This window comes from Mandrillus leucophaeus, unplaced genomic scaffold (genome assembly GCF_000951045.1).
Source record: "Mandrillus leucophaeus isolate KB7577 unplaced genomic scaffold, Mleu.le_1.0 Scaffold91, whole genome shotgun sequence".
Lineage (NCBI taxonomy): Eukaryota > Metazoa > Chordata > Mammalia > Primates > Cercopithecidae > Mandrillus > Mandrillus leucophaeus.
Genome location: NW_012109919.1, coordinates 5,011,871 through 5,035,832, shown reverse-complemented (window position 1 = coordinate 5,035,832; position 23,962 = coordinate 5,011,871). Strand labels below are relative to the sequence as shown.

Genomic DNA, 23,962 nt, shown 5'->3' with positions numbered 1-23,962 from the left:
CCTTTTTTCTCCCCTCAAACTGAAGGTCAGAATTCTTGTGATTGGGTTCTTTTAAACGTTCTGAAGCCTAAGTGCCTAGTGATTAAATAAATGTACATCTTATACACTTTTTAGCACTCAGTAAAGAGATCATGGAACTTTATCAGCTGCTCGTGATGTTCAGCTGAATCTCAGCAACTCTGGCCTAGGACAGACAGACCCTTTAGGGACAAGGCTAGAGGATCATAAACAGGAAGCAGAGGTAGACAGAGCTCCCTGGCTGTCCATGTTGAATTAAAACAACAACAAAAAACATCCAATGGCAACTGTGACATTGCCAACATTTCCTTCTGTGCAAATGGAGCTTTCTTGGTTTCAGAGTTTCCAAGCTGACTTTGTGGTCTTTTGCCAATAGGGTAAGGTAGTACTGACCTGCCTTCTTCTTTCCCTGGTAATTCTCTATAAAGAAACAGGCTGAACATTATCCTAAGCCCAAGAACACAGAAACAGAAAAAACAAATATCACATGTTCTCACTTTTATAAGTAATAACTAAACTTTGGGTATGCAAGGACACAAAGATGGGAACAATAAACAGTAGGATTTTCCAAAGCAGGGAGGCAACAGGTAGAGGGTTAAAAAACTGTCTATCAGGTACTATGCTCACTACTTTGTCAATGGGATTATTAGATGCCCAAACCTAAGGATCACACAGTATACTCATGTAACAAACCTGCACATGTATCCCCTGAATATACTTTTTTACAAAAGAAAGAAAGAAACAGGAAGGAAATAGATTAGATTTTGTTGTACGCTTTTATTTCTTAGCATCTCGTGATCCGTCACAATTTTACTCAGTGTATTTTGCTCTGAAAAACATAAAAATGCAGTGGTGGTGTGTTCCTGATCTGAGCAGCCGTGAGTTCAACTTGAGAGCAATAAGGAAGGCAACCTCAAATCTCCCCTGCTATGTTGAGGGCAATGCACTCCTGAAACAGAGTGAATTAGAACTTCCCTTGCCCACTTCCTGTTCCCTAGAGCTAGCTCCCTCTTCCTAGGGAGCTGTTTGAATCCTGAAGAATGTGTGTGCTTCCCATGGCTCTTATCCTTGCTGCCTTTGAGCTAAAGACGAAGCCTTCTCTCTGCTTAACAACAGTACAGAGAAAAGTCAAATAAAGTGGATGCCTGAGGACATGTGGAGAACCAGGACAGATTTGCTGTAATTTCATACTTCCTGGTTCTATTTATGATTCTAGACAGTATTCATGCTTCCACAAAAGTCTATGCCTTGGGATATGCATACCTTCAATAAATCAAACACTTAAAAACGTATCTGTTTGTTCGTTTGGGCATTCACTAAGTTATCCTAAATGCACTGAGTCCCCACCACAGCCCAAGAGGGCGGAGTGGCGAGAGCTCAATATGAGATCCCCATGCCGGGCTCTACTCCTTGAGACCTCAGATATCAGTTATGGGACTTTGCATGAACCATTTAACCCCTCCAGGTCACTTTGTTTTTGGATGGAGACTGGAAGTCACATTACTTGCTTTGGTTATTTCATGGAGGATTGTGGATCTCTGTTACTATGGAATAATGTGTATCCAAAGGTTTGGCATTATCAAATGGCCAGATATATATGTTACCATTATGGAAAGATTACTAATGAAAAGTAAATTTATAAATGGAGTAGTCAATATGCAAGGTATGGTTCTACCTCTTCCAGGCTCAGCCATCATAAAGAAGAAAAAATTCCATGTCATAGTGGTCAGAAAGGCTTTGTTAAACAGACACAGGATTGAAGAAGGGAAAGGTGTAACCATCAGAAAGGAAAAGTATGAACACTGCTGACGAGGCTCAATCAGTGGGGTCCAAAGGACTACAGCTTAAGCATATCTCCATGACATCATTCATTGCACTGGATTTGAATTTTCCATCTTTGTGTCTACCTGTCGACTTTGTACTGATTTGTTTTCATTTCTTATTGACTTTCATTGCTCTACTGTCTGGTACATTTCTTGGCAGTACAGGTCATATGCAGGATATGTTGGACATATAGTTTTGCTCAACATGAGAATACATAAACAAAGCAATGTACCTTAGAACTGTTCCATCTCCAAAATCTCTCAGAGCTTCTGCTCTCTAACAACAATCTCCTTTCTCTTTATCACTCACAGGTGCAGGACAAATTGTTTCTCACTGTGATCTCTCTTCCACCATTTCTAGCTTTCTGGACTATGCAAATTTGCCTCTTCCCTCACCCTACAGTCAGACGTTGCATCCTTATCCCCCCTACCACCCAACTTTCCCACATCCTCATCATTTGATCACATATCTCATATCTATTCTCAGCTGGGATTTACCAGTCATCAAATTTCTTCATCCCATCTCTCAAGATGCCTACACATGCTGAATGGGATATGGACGTCATTAATATTTCCATCAGTATCACATCCAGTTAGTTTCTGTTACAGTCCCACAGTAAAGAGTCTCAAATAAATCCCCGTAACTCAACACTTTCCCATGGTCTCAGAAGGAGACCTCATTGCTGAGTTACTGAGAAGATAGTGGTCACCTAGTCTACACAACATAATGTTCATTCCTTCAATGCATGTCTGCAGGTCTTCATTAGTTGCTTCTATCTCCATGTAGTGATTTTTTTCTTTTCTTTTCTTTTCTTTTCCTTTTGCTTTTTTTTCCTTTCTCTTTCTTCCTTTTCTTTTTCTTTCTTTCTTTCTTTCTTTCTTTTTCTTTCTTTTTCTTTCTTTCTTCTTTCTTTCTTTCTTTCTTTCTTTCTTTCTTTCTTTCTTTCTTTCTTTCTTTCTTTCTTTCTCTCTCTCTCTCTCTCTCTTTTCTCTCTTTCTTCCTTCCTTTTTTTTTTTGATGGAGTTTCTCTCTTCTCACTCAGGCTGGAGTGCAATGGTGCAATCTTGGCTCACTGCAACCTCCACCTCCTGGGTTTGAGCAATTCTCTTGCCTCAGCCTCCCAAGTAGCTGGGATTAAAGGCACCGTCACCATGCCCAGCTAATTTTTATATTTTTAGTAGAGATGGGGTCTCATCACATTTGCCAGGCTGGTCTCAAACTCCTTACCTCAGGTGATACACCTGCCTCAGCCTTCCAAAGTGCTGGGATGACAGGTGTGAGCCACCATTCCTGGCCCATGTAGTGGTTTCTAATTCAAGGCTCTACCTCTCATCCTCAAGACCTCTCTTTCTGATTTCTTAATTTTTTCCCTTGCTGTCCCCTCAGAAGATCCATCAAGGGTACCCTGCCATTTCCGGCATTCCAAGATTCCCACTTCATTGACTCTTTTCCCCCAAGTAATTCTACTACCAGATAATGCTCAAGAAATCTGGACTCTGTAGTCAAATAATCTTAGGAACTATGATATACCATGTTACCATTTTGGATATTTGTAAGACAAATATAGCCAATTAAAGATAGTAAAGAACCTCATTCACTTTAGCTTTATTAGGGTATCCTAAATGGTGTATAACTTTGTCTTTTGTTTTCCTTCAAGTAACACCCATTAACGCTCTACGAAACTTTTGAGATGCAGAACTTATTTAGACTACTGCTTTAACACATAAAATGTCCACATCTCTACTATTAAAACAATTAGACTACTGCTTTAACACATAAAATGTCCACATCTCTACTATTGAAACAATGATCAAACAAGTATGACTTTCATGGTGTTGATAATCCTCAAGATTGTTTTCTCATTACTTCTTCTTACCACTATTTTTATTGAGGAGAAGTTTGTATCTCTAGTTCTCCTTCATACAATTCTCATTACTTTAGCAATCAATTAAATGTAGAGACTCAATCTATAGCTTCCAGGTCTTCCCTAAATTAAATGGCTATATTTCTGACTGTGTTCTTAATGTCTCCACCAGTTGGCTTCTTGTAGCATGAGGTGCACATATTTGTTACTAACTTATTATTGCTACTAACTACCACACCAGACCAGCTCTCAGTTGATGGTACCAAATTCTTCTGTGTTCTTTGTCCCAGCATTAATATTTTGAACTGAATATGAAAAAGTAGGGATGCATGTTTATTTTTCAAGCCAAATATATCTACAGTATTGAACCATGCTCCATCATTTGCTAATTATTGAACCTCAGGATCCTTATCTGTAAAGTAATGGCAAGAACACTTATTTATAGAATAAATAATAGTGGGTGCTTCATGTGTATAGTGTATAGATATAGATATTCATGTGTATAGATATTTCCCTTTGAAATATCTCACAGTTCCATTTATTCTTTCTATTTCTCTTCTACTCCTATATTTTAGACTCTGATAACTTAACAGCCTCAATATTTGCTTTTAGGACTTTAATATCTTACCCCTGTCCAGAAAAACAATGCAGAGTTACACTATACAGTATATTGTGTGTACATATGTAACTACAAATCATTATGTTGTTATACTGTCACAATAATATCCTAAGAGAAAGACACGTATACGATAAATAGTCTTTCCGTCATACAGTGTGAAAATTATGCTTTATTTCACTTGGCATTTGAAGTCATGATTTTACTTCAAGTACAACTAAATATTTGGAACAACATGGGCCTTTATAATAGAGTTTGCTAAGTACATTTTCCACTGTCTCCTGAGAACTGAAAAAGCTGAGAAATGTAGTTTCAGACCAGAGTACATCATCTTGTCAATGTTACTGATTGTTTTACCAACTGGACTCATAGATACATGGCCAACACCCAAAGAAGGGGAGAAGAAAGTGACAGTGGCTGAGAGATGTAAAATATCCCCTTCTAACTTCATAATTTGGAATTTTTTAAAATATTTATAATTTACAAGAATAAACAATGAAGTAATGGTCCGTAGGGTTCTCTGTGGCCACTTCGGACTTTTAAACAGTGATGGGTCACTCTTAAGTATCTAAAGTTCAAATTCAGTTTGGATCCCAACCAAGGCATTCAAATAGATAGATGAAGTTTTTCAAACCTCCGGAGATTGGAAATGTGAGCTGGAAATCTCATGCCCCTTCATGGTATTTTTGATTCTTCTGGTTTTGGCAGAAGTGGGAAATGAAGTTTAAGTTGAGCAATTTAGATGACTAAAAATTAAACTGATAGTTGTCCAAATATGGACTTTATAGTACAGATATCCATAAAGCACACGCCTTTTCAAAGTTCACAGTTTTAGAAAATAGATAGTCTTCATTATCTGTGTTAATTCCTTTTTTAATTGTTTGTTTTGGATAGTTAATAGTAGAAGAAATTATACAGTTGACCAAGTACTTTCTCCACACACTTGTTTAACTCCCAATTATACAAGTGGTTTGAAACACAGCTCTACTCCCTTATTTTTTCTTTCTGAATTTAGAAAACTCTCTCTCTCTCTCTCTCTCTCTCTCCCCCGACCCCCATCCCCCAATTCCTTAGTTATTTAAAGGGCTTAGTTCCATTGGAAGGGATAACACATCTCATTTGGTTTAGGCACATTAAGGCAGGGTCTACACAACCAGAGGTGAAATGAAACAAGACTGAAAAATATTGTTCACCTGATTTCTGGAAAATACAGATATTGTAACGTCAGGGCAGTAGTTGGGATGACACCTTCCGGTCCATGCTATTTACTTTGGTGGCAGAGATAAACTGTAGCAAGTCAAATCAACTAATTTTTTGGTTTGATCTGAATAAGCTGAAATTGCTAAAATGTACAATGTAACACATTCTATCATGTAACTCACAGAAAATAAATTTAATTGGATCTCAAGGACAGAAGGACACATCAGCTCCAAAAGGTATATTAAGATACTCTCATCCAGGCTCCCTTTTGTAATAAGTTTGAAAACATGTGCCCTACCCTGGAGCTTCTTGTTCTTTCCATGACACCATGCTTTCATTCAAAGCAAAAGCAGCTCATGGAGGAGCAAGAACATACCATGACTGCATTCAACAAACAGGCAGAATAGGCCAGGCCCAGTGGCTCACGCCTGTAATCCCAGCATTTTGGGAGACCGAGGCGGGCAGATCACCTGAGGTCAAGAGATTGAGACCATCCTGGTCAACATGGTGAAACCCTATCTCTACTAAAAATACAAAAATTAGCTGGGCATGGTGGCAGGCGCCTGTAGTCCCAACTGCTCAGGAGGCTGAGGCAGGAGAATCTCTTGAACCCAGGAGGCAGAGGCAGCCTGGTGACAGAGCAAGACTCTGTCTAAACAAACAAACAAACAAATGAAAAACAAAAACAAAAAACAGGCAGGATAGTTTGTGCCAACTACCCTTTTACTCCTACTAAGTGCAAATGTTCCTTGCACTTAATAGGTGAGCAGTAGTAGTAAATCCTTATTGAATTTAATACGTATCTTTTGGGAATCATTGTTCAAGTTTGATAGGAGAGATGAAAATGCCAACCAAGGTGAACTTACATGGTTTAATTCTTTTTGTGTCCCTACACCACCTTCCAGTCCCATCCCATAAGCTAAACACCTATACACAACAACCCAGGACAGCTTGGAAATCTTCACTGAGACAAGGCAGGAATTTATTCTCCCAACATTTAGAACATGACACAGAAGACCTGGGTTCAAATCCTGAACCTACCATTTACTAGCAGCCACATTATGGAATGTTGCTAAATTACGAAATGCTTGATGTATGCCCTCCTTCAACAAACCTTGCAGCGGCTCCAGAGAAACATGTACTGTTCAAGGCCCTGGAGATGAAGCAGACAGCAAAACATTTCCCAGATGCCAACCTGATTGCGGAGTACATCAGTATTGTTGAGATGCCTCTAAATTCTCCCTTTCTCTTACTTCAAACCTACTGTCTGGGATCTCTCTAGTGAAACCTAGGGGTCTATATGGAGCAGGCATGAACCATAGATACAAATATGGTAAGAAGTTTCTCTCCTCTAGGCATTCCCAGTGTGGGAGAACCATATGCATATAATTCACTGCAGGAATGTATTAAGACCTTTCATAGAGACACAAACCAAGCATTCTGTAGTTATATTCAGAAATATTTGAAATTTGCCTAGAGAAGTTAAAGAATAAGCAACTCATTTGTTTTATATGGGGATAAATTGAGACACAGGATGTGAAAACATATATTAATTGCATCATTGATATAAACATGTAAATATATTTTTGCTTAGTAATATATTTGAATATATATTAACAGGTATATATGATTTTCTAATATCAGATGTATCTTAAACACAGCCAAATATGTTTCAAATTCCCATTATTTGAAAGGATTAAAAAATAAACTCCAAGTTGTTCAACAAATCAAATAATTTTTATATTCTGAAACTGATAGGCCACTGCATTAAAACACTTTTGATAAGTATAATTACGTTTTCTCTGATCTTTTAGTATTCCCTTACTTGGGGATGTGTGTGTGTGTTTGTATGTGTGTTTGTGTGTGTGTGTTTATGTGTGTATGTTTGTGTGTGTGTGTGTGTGTGTGTTTCTGGCTTCCTTCTTTATTAAAAATCCTCATTCCTATTGTTTGTTTGCCCAATGTATGTAAACAAAAACTCTCTGGTTAAGCCCAATTAATACAATGTAGATTAACATTCATTACTCACAAATTAAAATTATTTTTCTTTCATTTCTTACTAATAGGTCAGAAAAGCACCATTTAATCTTTTTAAACTCTTAAGTTCACATTTCACTTGGTTTTTCATGCTAGTCTGTAATGAGTAATCCTTGTACTACAGAATGGAAGAATTCCGGAGTAAGATCCTCCAACTATTCTCCATTCCCTTAGATGCTATGGACATTTGAGTAGCCTTTTGTGCACCTCAGCAGAGGTTTTGACTCACTCCCACTCACAGCACCATCTGAAAAACAGCAACAAAACCATAAGCACAGAGAGGTTTGACTTCTAATGCTACTGCTGAGTATTATCCTTACCCTTGGAATGTTCATTTTGACATTTTTATCCCTAAGTCATTCACTACTAATGTAAACATGAGAGCTCGTTAAAACAGTTCCCTGAGCTGCCCTGCTGGAAACTTCTTTCAGGCTGGAGAAGTCATCTCACTGCACCTTTTTCTGAGCCCTGTTTTGGTCTCTGAGACTCACTACAGCCTGACGTCTTACTGCAAGCGGTACATTTCGATATGAAGTCTCATCAAATGCTTTTCTTTGATGGGGTACAGAATCCAGCATGTTTCCTGGCTGAGAATGCTATAATATCTGCAGGGAACTTTCACAAGTTCGTTAGGCAAGACCTTCCCCATAAATCTGGCAGCTGGCTTTTCAAGGTGCTCTTTAGCTAAAACCTACTGCAAACATGTCGAGTACTTCTTTTCACACCTGATTTCTTTTCAGAGTCCATGAACTCAGCAACTGGTGAAGCCACACTTGAAAAATAATTTAATGTCACTATTCAGTTGGTTGTCAGTTACAAGGCCTGAAATTCTTCCGGGGGCATCTCAAGATGCCTCACTCTGATTCATTGTCAAGAGGCATTATGGGTAGCTGAAAGACTGAGTTTGGAGAAAAGGCTGTCTTGAGGCTCAATTCTGACTTTGCCACTGGAGACTTTGAGGGAGTTATTTAACCCCAGCAGCTCAGTTGTTCTCTCATATATATATGAGATTATGTATATGATATATATGTATATGAGATATATATGATATATGAGATATATATGATATATATGCAACATAGATATATGATAGTACATGCTATATGATATATATATATATATGATAGTACACGCTATAGTTAGTGTAGATCTAGGATTATTGTGAGGACTAAAATTATGCATAAACAGTCCAGCAGTAGTAGGTCCTTCATTAAAAAATACAAAACACAAATCTATTAAGTAAAATTTTTATAGGAATTTGCTTTTTAAATCAGCACACCTACAGTCAGTTGTTTTGCTTTAAGTTCTGTCAGCATGAGGCTTTTGGAAATGTCCCTAAGGAGCCTCTTTTCTCTTTCTATTACCTTAAAGTTTGAAGTGATAGAAAGTTTTCATTGAGAAAAGTAGGGCCAGGTTCTCAGGATGGCAATGGTTTCTACCAATCAGACCTGAAATGTATACAAGTGACACAAAATGGACTCTCATTTTACATAATTAATTGCTCTCTATTTTAAACCTAGACTATGTGTCCAGCTTTCTTTCATTTTACACACCACTCCCTTCTTTCCAGCCATCTTTCAGTATACTAAGAATAGTCATACCCTAAACCTAAACTGAACTGGCCTTGGACTTTTTTCTTTACCCTCTACAGTCTTTTCACTGCTCTAATTCTCTATCATGCCAGAATGTTATAAAGAAGGCGTTTGTTTATTTGAACTAAGTCAATGACCTTTTCAAGCATTCTCATCATGAGTTACATATTATGCAGAGTACCTTCTGTGCATAATGAACAAATAGGATCAAATTCCAAGACTTATGGGATAAAACTAAATTTCCCCTCAGGTTGTCAACTTTTTAAGGAGATGCTCTGCAGAACAGATAATGTTGACCTGATATTATGGAGACACATCATGACAGGGTAGCATTTTGTCACAATGGTGATGTGTGAACTTCAGAAGATCTGGATTCTGAGTTTGGACACACTGCCAAGAATGTGGATTTCTTTTTAAAGCATCCAGATGTTTTATGTCTGTAGAGCTGGACTTTTGGAAGTTGTTTATTTGTTGGTTTATATCAGGACAAGAAAGAGTACATTGCCTTCTTGAATCTCATTCAAGTCATATCCAGAGTCTGAGAAACACACCACACCTTCAAATACCTATTCTCGATTCTTTAAATGTTTTGTGTTGGACTTTTGTTGATGGTATCAAAGCTAGATTTATTTTAAAACAAACACACATTTTATTTTAAGCAAAGTCAAAATGTTAAATGCCATTGCATACAAATTAGGGAATGGAATGGAGGACTGGAGGGATTATTAGAAACTGACTTTTTATGACCTTGATATTTCCCCACAAACACCAAAGGGAAATCAACCAGGAACTTTATGTCCTTCCGCCTCTGTGTGCCTAAATATGTCACGTGTTAGAGCTGCCTCTGTCATCTGTATACAGCTGCCTCTGTGTGCAGATTCCATGATGACAATCACTGATGGAGACTGGATTATTGAGGTGCAAGCTAATTAACTTCTGATTTGTGTTTACTATCATTTATCTAAAAGAGGTAAAGCACAGAGGATTTGGCTTCCATGGAAAGATCATGAACCACTTCACTCAGCTACCTTACTTCTGGAGAGATTTGACTAGCTTTAGGTTATAAATAGGGAAACTTAGTGTTTCCATGTGGCAATTCATGTCCCTTAAAAGCAGAGGTTTTTGACTTTGTTAACTGCTGTGTTCACAGTGCCTAGAAAAACACAGCCCATGCCTGTTGCTCCTAATATATCTGCTCAATGAATGACTAAATGCTTCAGACCAGTATTATGAATTGCCTCCATTTTGAGCATGAAAATCAGATCCAGATTATCCAAATCACAAATTTTGTTGTTGTCTGTTTGTGCGTTAAGATGAAAAATAGACTTTCCCACAATGGTGAGTGAATTGTTCATAGAAATAGTTTGATGACAACGAGGAAGTACAAGTTCTGTACTTGAAACTTGGTGGCAGTGGTGAAGATGTCTCTCTCTCTCTGATGAGATCCCTGAGAGATACCATGAATTGGTATCTGCCTTCTTATGTATATTGGAATCTGTTCATACATTCAGAGTAGGCAATTTCCCAAAACGTTTTAAGCTTTTATGTGTTTCTGCTAGCTTTTTGGGACGGAGTCTTGCTCTGTCACCTAAGCTGGAGTGCAGTGGTGCAATCTCGGCTCACTGTAACTTCCATCTCCCGGGTTCAAGCGATCCTCCTGCCTCAGCCTCCCAAGTAGGTGGGATTACAGACGTGTGCCACCGTGCTCAGCTAATTTTTGTATTTTTAGTAGAGACAGGGTTTCTCCATGTTGCTCAGGCTTATCTCAAACTCCTGACCTCAGATGATCTGCTCCCAAGGTGTTGGGATTACAGGCATGTGCCACTGCACTCGGCCACATTTTAAGCTTTTAAATGTTGTGATTCATTATTTAGTCCATGGGTTGTACAGAGAATAGAGCAGAGTTTGGTTCAATTATTTTGGGGTAGGAAGTAGAAGGCGCAGGAGTTCTTTATTGGCGGTGACTTCTATTTTGTATTATTAAGTAAAACTTATAATTTGTAGTTAGAATAATAACTACTACCAGTACTGTTATAAAAACAACTACCAATTATTGAGAGTTATGTACCAGGTACTATGGCCTCACAAAGCTTTATGGGACGGGTGGTATTCTTTCGGTTCTACAAAACAGGGAACTATAACTCAAAGACTTCCACAAGAACATAGAGCTACTAAAAAGATACAGTTGGGATTTTAACCCAGATATGCTAGATACATGGTTTCCATAATTCTGGTTAACAAATCCTAAGTCCTGCTTTTCATTTTTGTGAATAAGTCATCAAGCATAAGAAGTTATGCAAGCCTTAATGAACTACGTTAATCTTCTCATAGGCTTCCAGAAAACAAAATAACAGAAGTGCACAGGTTACCTTAAAGGTGCACTGTTTACATTCCAGACTAAATCAGTGCTCACACAGCTGCTGAGAAAACCACATGAGAGCTTGAAACAGAAAGGAGGGATCTATAATGCTACACTGTACTTAAGTTTAATATCAAATTAAGTTTTTTGTTTGTGTCTTTTTCAACCAATGATATACTTGAAGGCATGCAGTTTCCTAGGGAAACAATAATTCAAGAACTTCCAAAGTTATGCTTAGGTAATGTGTAAAGAAGACTAACAAAGAAGAGATATAACTAGAAGAGATTTTAAGAATCACTCAGCTAATCTTCCTACTTTGTGCCCTATTTGTACCAAGAGACAGGGAGGGAAATAATGTAACTATCTTGTACAGAATGACATTATATAAGCAATAGACACATTTAGGAGAGGATTACAAAAGAAATCTATGGTGTTCCTGAGTGGTACCTCACTTAGTGCCTCTTTATTTTGTGCTGTCAACAATGTTGTGTAGCTAAGTTCAGCGCGTGCTCTCTCTCTCTCTCTCTCATATATATATATATATATGAGTCAGCCACTTTCCCCATGAAGATTAAATGAGATAATGCATGTAAAAGTGTTATCTTAACCATAATGTGCCATGCAAGTATTAGATATTGTCAGGGCCCAGGAATTTATAAGAACTCTCCAGCATTCTATAAACAGGTTACAAGCCAGTGATATAAGGCTGCCAGAATTACCATGCAGGGCATTTGTTACATCATCAAAGAAAAAAAATGGGCGGAGGAAGGATGAAGAGCTAATCGGTGAAAATTTTTCTAGTTCTTAGAAGATTTCACTTCCATTACTCTGAACTATTGTGTGATAAATCTTTTACTGGCTTCTGGCTTTCCATGACCTGGAAGTCAATCTTCCAGCAGACTGGAGTTGAAACTGGTAGCAGAGAAGAAGGAAAAGTTGCTCTCTCCTCTAAAGGATGTTGTCATTGGGGGGATCTTGGCATAGGAAGCACTTTTTTGAGCTTGAGGCTACCTGAAGGGTTTCCTTAATCTAGCTGTGCCCAATTACTGGCAGTTTTCACAGCAGTATGTTTCAGCAGCTTCTCAAAGAATAGAAGCAGACAGTAAAAAGAGAGGGGCCAGGATGGGTTTCAGTGGTTCATCATGAATAAGTCAGGCTTCTGGTGATCAGCAAAGGAAGAGTCTGGTTTCCATAAATCAGAGAGGTAGTTAGCAAGGGTGAGTTGGGACTTAAGGGAACTTTGCGTTGAAAGCCAAAAGACTTGTACTTGTGCCTTAATTATACAACGTAGGTCCTCAAAGAAGGGTGCGACTTAGAGTAGGTGAGGCTGTTCTCTCAGCTGATCAGAGAAGAAAGCGTTGATCTTCTAGGCATAAGAAACTGAGCTTGGGTGAAGATGAAAGTATATACTCCTTTTGGGTTTCCCATTGCTCAGCAGAGCAATGGTTGTGTTGGTATTTAGCTGTCTGAAGATGTAAAGTTGTGTCTTCTATCCTGGTGGAATATTAACAATCCCTGAACCTCTCCTAATCAAGATGTCATGTGTACCCTCACATCAGATGAATTGAGCTCAACAGGTTGGTGGGTGAAACTTGGACATCTATTTTGTTTTAAATTTTATTTTTAAGTTTTCCAAGTGATTCCAATTGCAGTCAAGCTTAAGAACCACTGACTTAAAAGTTTTAAGATGGAAATTTGCAAAGGGCTGCTATTCAAATCACTGTTTCTATAGCTACATAGCTGTTTATGATCTAAGACGACACCTGGATAAATGTCAAAGGTCAATTATTAAGAGGGTCTGGCAGTGAAAACTGATACCATCCAGGTGGGCCTTCTAAGATAATAACTTGCTATGAAGCTTCATGTTCGTTTCCACATTAGGAATGCAGAGGCAGCATATTAGGAGGAAGCTGGCATGGTGTGATTCACAGAGCATATGCTGTAGGCTCTATTTCTTTACAGTGCACAAAGGAGCCTCAGGACAAGGCCTTCCTCACTCCTCCAAAAGCCCACGTATCAGACTAGGGGGATACTTCCTTTTGAAATTAGCCAGCTTGTCTCTGTCATTGACTGTTGCAAATGACTACTGAATTTATATAAAGTTCATTGATGTTCCTTGTTGGGTTCGAGATTATAAATTTTTCTGCCCGACTGTCATTGGGAGTAGACTGGAAAGCTGGAGACAAGATTCCCATAGCTTTGGTAGACATGATGACTGGCATAACAAGTAGAGGCTGGATAGTTCCAAAAAAACTCAGGAACTTAAGAATGTTAATATAAGGTAATGAAGGCAAGGGATGTGTGTAAGGAAGCCTATTGAAGAGTCCAACAATCTTGATTATAGTTTTGTTGCTTTTTTTTCCATCTTTCTGTACCTCTTGTGCTAGCATCTCTGCCCAGTTCAAAAGATTATGAGAGAGACCAGCTAGAGCAGAACTGGGCAGAACCTGGAGTTTTGACCAATCACCAGGGGCTGATTTTTAAAAAGTTTGGACTTCTAGGGAAGTCCAAGGGTAGCTGACCGGTGAATAACTAAGCAACAATGCAAAATAGGACTCCAAGGCTGTCTAGCAACAGACATGGGTAGAGATCCAAGATGGAGGGCATCTGGTAAACACAGGAGATCACATGAATCTCCAGTCTTGAGCCTTAGAAATGGAAGAGCTGGCAGGACTCTAAGAGAACCTATTGTAGGGTGCTCAGAACAGGGGTGCTATACAGGAAAACAAGGCAATGAGTTGTACTTGGGCACGTGGGCAGGATGAAGCACATTAAGCTGGACTAGGAGTTAAAGCCTTGTCCTATGAAATCAACCTTGAGCCCAGCCTGGAGAAATGAGAAAAGAGTTTGTCCAGGGGCCAAGGGGACTTCACGCTTGGCTGATGAACTGCTGGTCTACAGCTCCCTGAATTCCCCTTACCCGAGGTCAAGATGAGTTCCAGTCATGTCAGGGCTGGACCTGTAGGTTGGGGTTAAGTGGTTCCAGCTTCTATATAGAGGCAGGAAGCCAAAAGGATCATTACCATAAGTATTTTTTTTTTTCAAATTCACAATTCTACTTTCCTCCCTCAACTACAACTTTGTTCTATAGACATGTTCTAAGAGTATGTGCAGAGGATAAAGATTAAATAAACTTTTCCAAGTAAAACACAGTTAAAGGCTACTGCACTGTGGCCAAAAGACTTTCTGTAAAGGTCAAAAGTACTTACTGTAGAGAGCAACCAAATGCATTTGATGTTCTTTTATGCTCTAGAATATCTAATACTATGTAGAACACATAATATACTTTAAGTGAGTGCATATCAATACATACAAGAAAATCATAGCTATGAGAGAGGTGTATAATTGATACGATATTTGAAATATCACTACTGTGCACTGATTTTAATTTTTTTAAGTTTCTGCAAAACTTTATTCTTGTTTTCTCTCTTTAAAATTGTAAATCTTAAATATTTAGAAGATATCTTGCTGTCATATAATATGTGATATTCACACACATGCACATAGGTACACAAATACACACAAACAGAGACTTCCAATGAGAAAACCCTGAAAAAGGAGTTTGGGGAGTGCTGTGTTAACCAACATATTGCTGAGTTAGCAACTAAATAACCAGCTACATACATCCCTTTTGTATCATCGAGTAGTGTGCATTCTTAAAGTGATAATGGAACTAAATTTGGAGAGAACAGGCCCTTAAGTTTCAATTTATTTGTTTCACAATCACAGCCTCAAACTGAAGGGAAAATTACGCTGCAGTTTGATAAATAAAGCACTATACATTCAAAAACAAAATGCAAAATGAAAACTTTTAGAACTTCAAATAATCAAGGATCTTAGATTAATTCCATCAGTGGTTGAGAGTTTTTTGTTGTTGTGAATTTGCTGGAGAATTTAGTATGAAAGCACTCTAACTAGTGTCTGATTATATCAGTGTCTCTATTTCCTTTTAGAACACACATCTGTTGTTGTGGGGGGTTTTTGGAGAGGAGAGTGTGGTTGTGGTTATTATGGAAATACGGCAAAACCAAATATTTTAAAGCAGATGAGAAGAAACCCACAAACAGTTGGCTCACAAATGTTGTAATGCTTTCCACACCCAGGCATAAAGCAAGCCGCAGCGGCAGCAGCAGCAGCAGGACTCCTGGTGGCCTCTGTTTTATCTGTTTCAAACACTGGGCTGCTCCTGTTAGTTAACTGACTGGAGATTGTTTTCTCCCTTTATCCCCTCTCTCTCTTTTTAATTGTTGTTACTCTGTTTTGCCTGAAAGCTGCAGTATCTCACTGTTCATTATTCCCTGTTCAGTCAAATCCTGTCCAAAATTAACTCATTGTGTGCTGGAGTTCTTCTCAAGCTCTCTTGTCTTACAAGATGCACAAAATAGACCTCACTGGAGCTCTTTTAAGAAGTTTGCATATCATACAGATAATTCTTTGAATTCACTCAAAGCTGACTTTACTGGGCTGTGTTTCTTTAATATTTACAACTTCTAACTAGAAATATTTCTAATTACTAATAAGAAATGGTTATTAAATTCTAAAGTTTCAACCATTTTAATCTTTCTCTCTCTTTCTCTCTCCCTCCCTCTCTCTTATATAAACCTAGTTCTGCAGACCCTGTTTTGACTTTAGTTTCTCTTTTTTATTTTGCTTGGAAAATTTTAAAAGAGTCTTTGAGTCTCCAAACTAAAGCTATAAGACAGAAAAAAAAAAAAGCCACCAGTCAGTACAGCTGGGGAACTAGTTCCTCATATCAGCATCAAATTCCAAGGTATTCAACTTGAATTAAGTGCAGCCATTAGAAAAACCATAGAAATAGGAAAGTTGCTGTTGTAAATTAATGATTATTTGCTGTGTGCGTTAGAGTTGCTGTTTGTACCACTTTTTATTGTGATGTTTTATTCTTATTCAGTGCAACAGTAATTGGGTCCTAAACATGATAAAGTATCTTAAAGGCTGCATTGGTAGCTGAGCTGCCTACAGCAGGTTTTTAACTCTAGTTAAAGAAGGTTAATCAAAGCTAATGAATCTGTTTTATCCATTGCCACGAGTTTTAAAAAAAATGTGCCAGGAGGTGACTGAACTAAAATCCGAATTGTTCAGCTGTGAACGCAAATACATTTTTAGCATAATGATTTTGCAAGCCTCTTGGATGGCCCTGGGTCCGTGGATGGCAGGTACCTGCAAGCTCTGTAGTTTTCTTACCTTTCTACCACTGCTCACTCTTCTGCCATTAAAAAATATGAGCCTTATGAAAATACAGGAGAGGGAATGCAATCCCACACTACAGACTTCAGTGTGAGAATATCAAGAGACTGTTGCATTCAGAAGTTCAGAATAGCTCTGCTCTTTATAAAAGAATATGAGGAGCCCCCTAATAAGGCCAATTCATTAGAACAAGTGTTTGTTACTAAAACACACCACGCAGGACCACAGGGATCCGAGCCAGACAGCACGGCAATTAAAGTTGCCTCCCTTCCAAACGCAGGCGGCCCACCAACTCTCACCCACGAGTTCTGCTTTGTTTTCCTATTAGAAATGTGATTGAAGAATGCAAGTTCATAATTTGTTCATGAAGCAGAGGATAAGTAACTCTCTGGTTGCAACATCCTTTTATACACTTTAAATCGGAATTTAAAAAAAAAATTCAGGTTGCTCGTGTGTCCTTTCTAAAGGCACAGGAGGAGCAAAACCGTCTTCCTCTGGGAATATACCTTGGTGCCCAGAAACCATTGCCTAGTTGCATTTGAAAAAACGCTCAGTGAGAGACCTTCCTCCAAATATCTAAAATCACAGTGGTGGAGGGTTTTTAATTTTAATCCCAGCATTTACAGAAAACACACACACACACACACACACACACACAGCCTGCAGTGACACCTTTCCCCTCCCCTTTGGTGCTCTGCGGAGCTTTGGAATGAGATTCATAGCGACTCAGGACTGTTGCTGGCAAGGAAAACCCCCTGCCTATGAGACAGAAAGAGGGGCGGGGAGGGCCATTGTGGCTTTCCCTCCTGCTCTCTTTTTAAATCCAAATAATATTTGTACTTTGGGGGGAGGGTGTGAAAAAGGGATCAAGATATGAAGCAAGGCAGAACCCAAAAAGCGAGGGGGAGAATAAAGCTCAAGGAGAGAGACTAGCTTTGGTCCGAGAAAGGGCCTACATCACAGGTTTCAAAAGCATCTTTTTTCAGTTTCACAAGCCACAACCCCCTTGATGAAAACTAGTTGCGAAATTCAGTGCCTGTTAGGCCTCAGCTAATTAGAAAAAATGGGCTTTTTTTTTCTTTTCCTTTCTTTCTTTAGCACCTTTTCTTTCAAGCATTTAGTCTCAGGAGGGGGATCCAGGCTCTTGGCCGGGCTGTTTTGAAAACACGCCTTTGAATGCCTCTCCCTAATTCACGCCTTTTGTTTTTCAGCTTTTGTGTTTGCCAGTTTGACCATATAACGTTATACATCTGGTGTATAGCTTGTTGGGGGCTTTTTTCTCCCAGGGTTCCTATGCATTCCCTATAGGACCCTCCTGAGCTTCAATTTGAGCGATCGTGTAACATAAAGGGGGTAAAGGAGAGCCTAGGAGGCTGGGGAGTTGGGGGAAGGAGGGAGCAGGAGAGGGGAGGAGGCCTGGGGGAGACAGAGAGAGAAATGAGTGAAACATAAAAAAAAAAAAAAAAAAAAAAAAAAAAAAAAAAAAAAAAAAAAAAAAGTTGAAAAGAATTCTTTTGCTCTCTTCTTTTCTTCTCACTGTTGCGACTGGACCCTGAGTCAGCCGGCGACAAGGCCTCGGTGGGAAAATGACGGGGCCACAGAATAGATAACTCATTGGAATTCTGGCAACATATTCGTAAATAAAACAAAAGTGGGGAGGCGGGCTGGGGGAGGGCGTGTGTTCCTGGGGGAAGCGCAGAGCTGCACAGGGCAGGGCTAGGAGGACATTTCCAGGGCCGGCTCCCTGCCTTGCCTCTTGCAGGGGAAATATAAGATGGTCAAAGGAAAGGAATCCAACAGTTTTGCCCAGGCTTGTTTAGCAAAGCTCTTGCAGCTGGAGCTGTTTATTATTGCAGCTAGGAAGATGCTCTTCCAAACACACTTCCCAAGCTGAGAGAGCAGAAATCATCTAGCTTATTTCTTCAGAGCCTGCACGGTCTGTGACTCAGAAAGGGGTTTCTGTTAAAAGAGGAACATACTTGAGCGTGGTTATTTTTTCCCCAGCTGCTCAAGAAGAGGCTTCCCCCAGATTTAGTTTGCAGGTATCTTTCCCAACTCTTACCTCCCATGCACACTTTTGATAAAACAGCTTGGATACCGCTTCTTGGAATGATGATACTGATGTAAGTTTCCTGACTTAAAAGTTCCCAGTTGTCTAATGGATTTTGTTGCTACTGGTGCTCCCTGATGGGTAATCTTGTGGATGAGCTCTCATCTCCATTTCCCCATCTGCAAAATGGACATATCTTAATATCAAAGTCACAATTCTTAGTTTTCACATACCCGGACGGTTCCTCTTCTAATGAGTCTACTTCATATTTTTGTTTAATATACACACTGTGTGTGTGTGTGTGTGTGTGTGTATCTGTGAGCACATAAAACCCATTATAAAGATATAGTGTATATTTTGGTGGTTGTGATTTTTGTATGTCATCCAACTGCTCTAGAATAACTCTGCAAGCTTGATTTTGGCTGAAAGAAAACCTAGAATAAATAGGAAGACAATATGTTTGTGGCAGTTGTTTAAAGCTAATACCAGCAGCTTTTTCTTTTCTTTACTGCTGAACAATTTCAAAAGCAATACTAGGCATGAAAGCAAAACAAACTCATTTCAGTGCAAAGCTTATGAGTTATTTGTGTTTCCCTGAATTTAAGGAGGGGGTGGATGAGTAGGAAATTTGTTTTAAATATAGAAATGGGGAAAATACAACAAACTCCACAGAATATCTTGGAAGGTTCTGCAGCTTGAAGTGCAGAGTTTATTACAGATGTGATGTAACTTGTGAGTATAATTTTCAAAAATAGCTGAAGAATACACTGTGAGAAATCTTACCAAAAATATCATTTTCCCCAATATATTTGTAACTCAGGTTACCAGCTGATTAACCCCTTGAAAAGAGTTTCTCTAGGTGGAAATCTATATCCCTGTCTGTTCTTAATCAATCCAGCCACATGACCAATAATGTGGATGCAAGGGTTAACACAATTAAATTAGCAAATGTCTGGAAGGAAATGGCAAAATTGGTTTTTAAAAAGATGTTTAGCAAAGACATTTTGCTGTTCCAATCAGACACATCATTATACAATAGGCTATTTTCAGGAATCTATTTTTTCCTAAATGTTAATCAGACCAGAAGAAAGCGCCTGTTAGTCCACATTGAGATATGCCGTAATTCCCTTGGAAAAGTAACTTACCTTAGGGAAATATTTTGCTTCACAGAAAAAGACTGTTTATTTACTCTGAATTCTTTCCCTTGCAAGGTTGTTGTCTGGTTTTTGTTTTTGTTTAAACTGGTCTCAGAACATGGAGAAGTAGGACCATCGTCAACTGAAACAAAAACAAAACAAAACAAAAAAACCATGGACTTGAGCTAAAATTCTTAAATGAATTGTTTAGCTTCAAAATGTAAAACTGTCCCAGCAAGAATGTCACAAAGTGTAAGCACAGAAGGATCTGTATTTTACTGAAAACATTCTTTATATAACACCCAAAGAACACGAAAAGAACGAGCCACCCTTACTTATATTACAATGTCTGTATTTGTTATCTTTTCAAGTGTGCTTAACAAATTGATACCATTTTCTAAAAGATTTTTTAGTTTGAGACTCCTAACTCATCCACCTGCTCTCCTAGGTCACAACTGTAAGTCCAGAAAAAGGCGTGCTTTATGTTTCTGTGAAAACTGGCTTTATTTCTAGTTATAAGGGAGGCTGAACTTTTAGGCAAACTTGGTGCCAGGTAGCAGCAGCAGGAGCAACGTGAAAAAGAAAAAATGGCAGTTACTCACTTAAGAAAATAACATTCTGTTGATCGACAAACACCCTTTAAATTTTAGCTATTAACAGCTCTTACAGAAACAGGAACTGCCAATAACAAACTTGATTTCTAATGTCCCCAAGGTAATAATAATCCACTAATTTGACTATATCCCAGCTGGCCTATACAGCAGTTTCTATTTGTTGCTTTTTTTTTTTTTTTCCCCATCAGGGAAGACTTATCTTTCTTTGGGAAAAAAAAAAATGCTGGGGGGTATGCTGTAAAGTTAAGAAGGAGTGTGGAGAGGAAACACATGGAAATTTAATGTGAAAGTTTCTTGTTGCAATAAAGCTGTTAGGTTTGGCATGTAGACTGTTATCAGATGGTTCCTTTGACATTACTTGAGCCTTTCAGTAAGTAAGACAAGCCTGAAGGATTAGGTTGTCAACTTCAGCCTGTCATCTTTGAGCGGAAAAAAAGAATTGCTTTTTTCTTCCTTTCTTTCTTTCTTTTTCTTTTTTTTCAGGTTGCATCTTCCTTCACCAGCTTTGAGCTTTGGAGACCGCAGCAGAGGTAGTTAATAGAAGACAACCTCAGGCCCACATTGATCATGGAAGTCTAGCTTTTAAAGATAACTGAGTCAACCAAGCTGTAAGGCTAATCACCCTGTGCAAGTATGAATTTATCTAAAGAGGATTTCATGTGGAACCCCCGGAGCCGGCCGCCAAACGGATGACTGCACACTTTAAGAAAGTTCGTGGGACTTCTCCCAATCAACTGTCAGGCCACATAAAGGGTCTGGAACGCGCTGACTTAAGCAAACAATATTTAGCCATCTAAGGATACCATAAGGCCCAAGATTTTGCTTTGTTGGTGCTGACAGGAAATATTGATACGTATCAAGTAACACTCCGGATGCAAAAAGGGAGATGTGACTCCTTTCGGTACTATCTCTATTTAGGAAACTGTCTTGTGCTTTAAAAGAAAGCACAGGTGGGGGCAGGGACAATGTCAAATCCAGCACTTCACTGGGTACTTTTCCAGCTTTCCTGGGATCACAATTTCATGAAAATAGGAACTGAGCTAAAGTTGTCTCCTTTAAAAAAACAAAACAAAAAAAAACAAAAAAAACACAAATGTATTGGAATTTGAATTTGCAAAATCTCAAAATGTCTAGCTGACAAGTGGACCCTGCCCATAACCCCAAAACTATTCTTTAAGTTTATTAACCTAGGAAACCTGTCACTGATTAGGTTTGGGTGCATTTCTCAGCTTTTACAATAGTCTATATTAGAACTATCTGGTTACAGAGTCTGAAAAGTAAATAGAAATATGTGGCTATTAAGTCGAAAATCCCCTAAACAGGACATATGAGTCAAAACTCGACTTTTTGTGAGAAATAATGTCTGTAATCCTACTGACTCATCACTTCTAGACATTCACGGCTTTAATTACAGGGGAAAAATTTTAAGTCCTATCTTGGAAAAATTTGATAGGGAATATTGGGCTGTTACCATAGAATAAAGGTTGGGTTGGAAGATTTAATTTAAAAAGGAAAAAGAAAGAACCCTATTTTATCAGAATACTCTAAACATTCTCCATCAGTAATGTTGTGCCTGAGGTGATATCCTTGAAGATGCTGGAGGTGGCGGTGTTAATGAAATACCCGTTGGCATTAAATAGCATTTCTAGAATCCTGATTGTAGTGCTAGAAAGGAAAGTGAATTTTGTAACAGCACAATAAACAAGGGGAACTGAGAAAAAAGAACCCGCTCGTTCTTTAAGGAAGATCGCTTCCAGTTAAACAAAGAAATTTAGGGTCGTCTGCTTTTCATGAAAATCACATACATATGGCCTTTGAAATTTGTCACTGAAGATGGTTTTGCTCTAAGGTAAAATTCACCACTTTATAGCTTTTCAGCTGCAAGTCTCTGGATTTTTTTTCTTTTCTCTTTTGGCCTGCAGCCCAATATGAATGTATGATCACTAGCACAATAGTTAAACATCTGAGTCTTTTTGAAGTGTCTTCAATGTTACAATGATGTGATGGTTGATTGCCTAGCAGTCAGTTTAGAAAAGACTGCATTCTGCCCCCTAGTGGTAGAAATTAAAGTTTAATGGCTGCTTCATAATATATAATGCCTTTTTTCTCCCCCTCTTTTCCATACGTTAAGGATACAGAGCAGTGTGGGAATTACTGATGAGTTTTGTCATAATCAGTAAAGTGTATATTTTAAACAGGAAAATTTCTAGACTGAATGGACAGGTTTACAAGGCACAGGGTCATTTGATGTATGTTTTGTGTACTCTGCTGTGCTTTGCCAAACAATATACATTACCACTATAAACAGACATTGTCCCTAACACAGCATTCCTTCTGGGAAAATTTTGGGACTTCTTAATAGAAGCTATTAACCAAAAAGGTCATGGTGTTGCCAAAATTATACACACACACACACACACACACACACACACACACACACACACACATATATTCAAAGAAAGCATGATATATTGTCAGAACTTCACGTCTCTTTTCAGATGACCATTTTTTTTGTACAGGAGGCAATAAAAACAATTTGTACTAATCACACCACTTACTACTCCACAGGTCACATTCCCTTTGTGTTCAAGTTCAAAAAAACCACACACACCAAAGGTAAAGAAAGGGTTTGTGACGTCCACAAGATTTTGATGTGGGAAGCATTGATCACGTATAGCTTTTTTTTTCAGCTGACAACAAAGTAGAAGACATTTGCTTGAGTTTTTATCCTGTCCTGGGTTCTTGCTTGTTTGTTTTTCATCTTTAATGTAGAATTCATATATTGCATGCAGGCAAGCATTGGAAGGCACACAAAATCAAGCACCCATGATATAGGCATCATCCCATGAGTGTGTGTTTAGATCTTGCAGAAGTGAAACTCCATGTTGGAGGAAGACGGGACAGACTGAGGAGAAGGAGGAGGAGGAGGCGTCCGTGGAGAGTGGACAGGCGGGACAGCTGGACCATGTGTAACGTGTCAGTTTGCTTCTGTGCCACTATTGTGTTGCTGATGTTGGAATGCAGGGAAGGCGCTAGTTTATTGAATAAGGAGCCATGTAAATTCCAGCTGTCAACATGTGATCACTCCCTTGGACAAAGAGAGAGGTTTTCTCCTCACTCATATTTGATTTCTAGTCACAGCTACACATTTTCCGGAGCCCTCGTTGCCACCAGGCTACATCCGAGTAGCCTTTGGCCAGCCTTCTCTTTTCAGACTGGTTTTGTAGGATTAGTACCTGGCTTGTAAGGGTGTGTTGGCTGACATTCAAATGACACATAGTCAGAATTAGTTCAAAAAGAATGCTATGGCTGTAGTGATAACAAATAATCAACAGTATTTTTAAAGCAGAATACTTGCTATTGTTTGATTTATTTCAGTATAAAAGGCAAATGCTTTACTCAAGAAGAATAGTCCAAAACAAAAATTCATACACTATGTAGCTT

General features: G+C 38.7%; 1 long non-coding RNA gene across 1 annotated transcript in view; it reads right to left on the bottom strand.

The window, feature by feature from the left end:
• Positions 1 to 9,780: 9,780 nt before the first annotated feature.
• The window catches only part of LOC105531817, a 49,784-nt gene continuing 35,602 nt past the window's right edge, over positions 9,781 to 23,962 (bottom strand). The window contains exons 2-4 of the long non-coding RNA XR_001004864.1: positions 19,914 to 20,046; positions 18,781 to 18,947; positions 9,781 to 10,598 (exon numbers count right to left, since the gene is read on the bottom strand). This is a non-coding gene — a long non-coding RNA (uncharacterized LOC105531817). The remainder of the gene's footprint in view (positions 10,599 to 18,780; positions 18,948 to 19,913; positions 20,047 to 23,962) is intronic.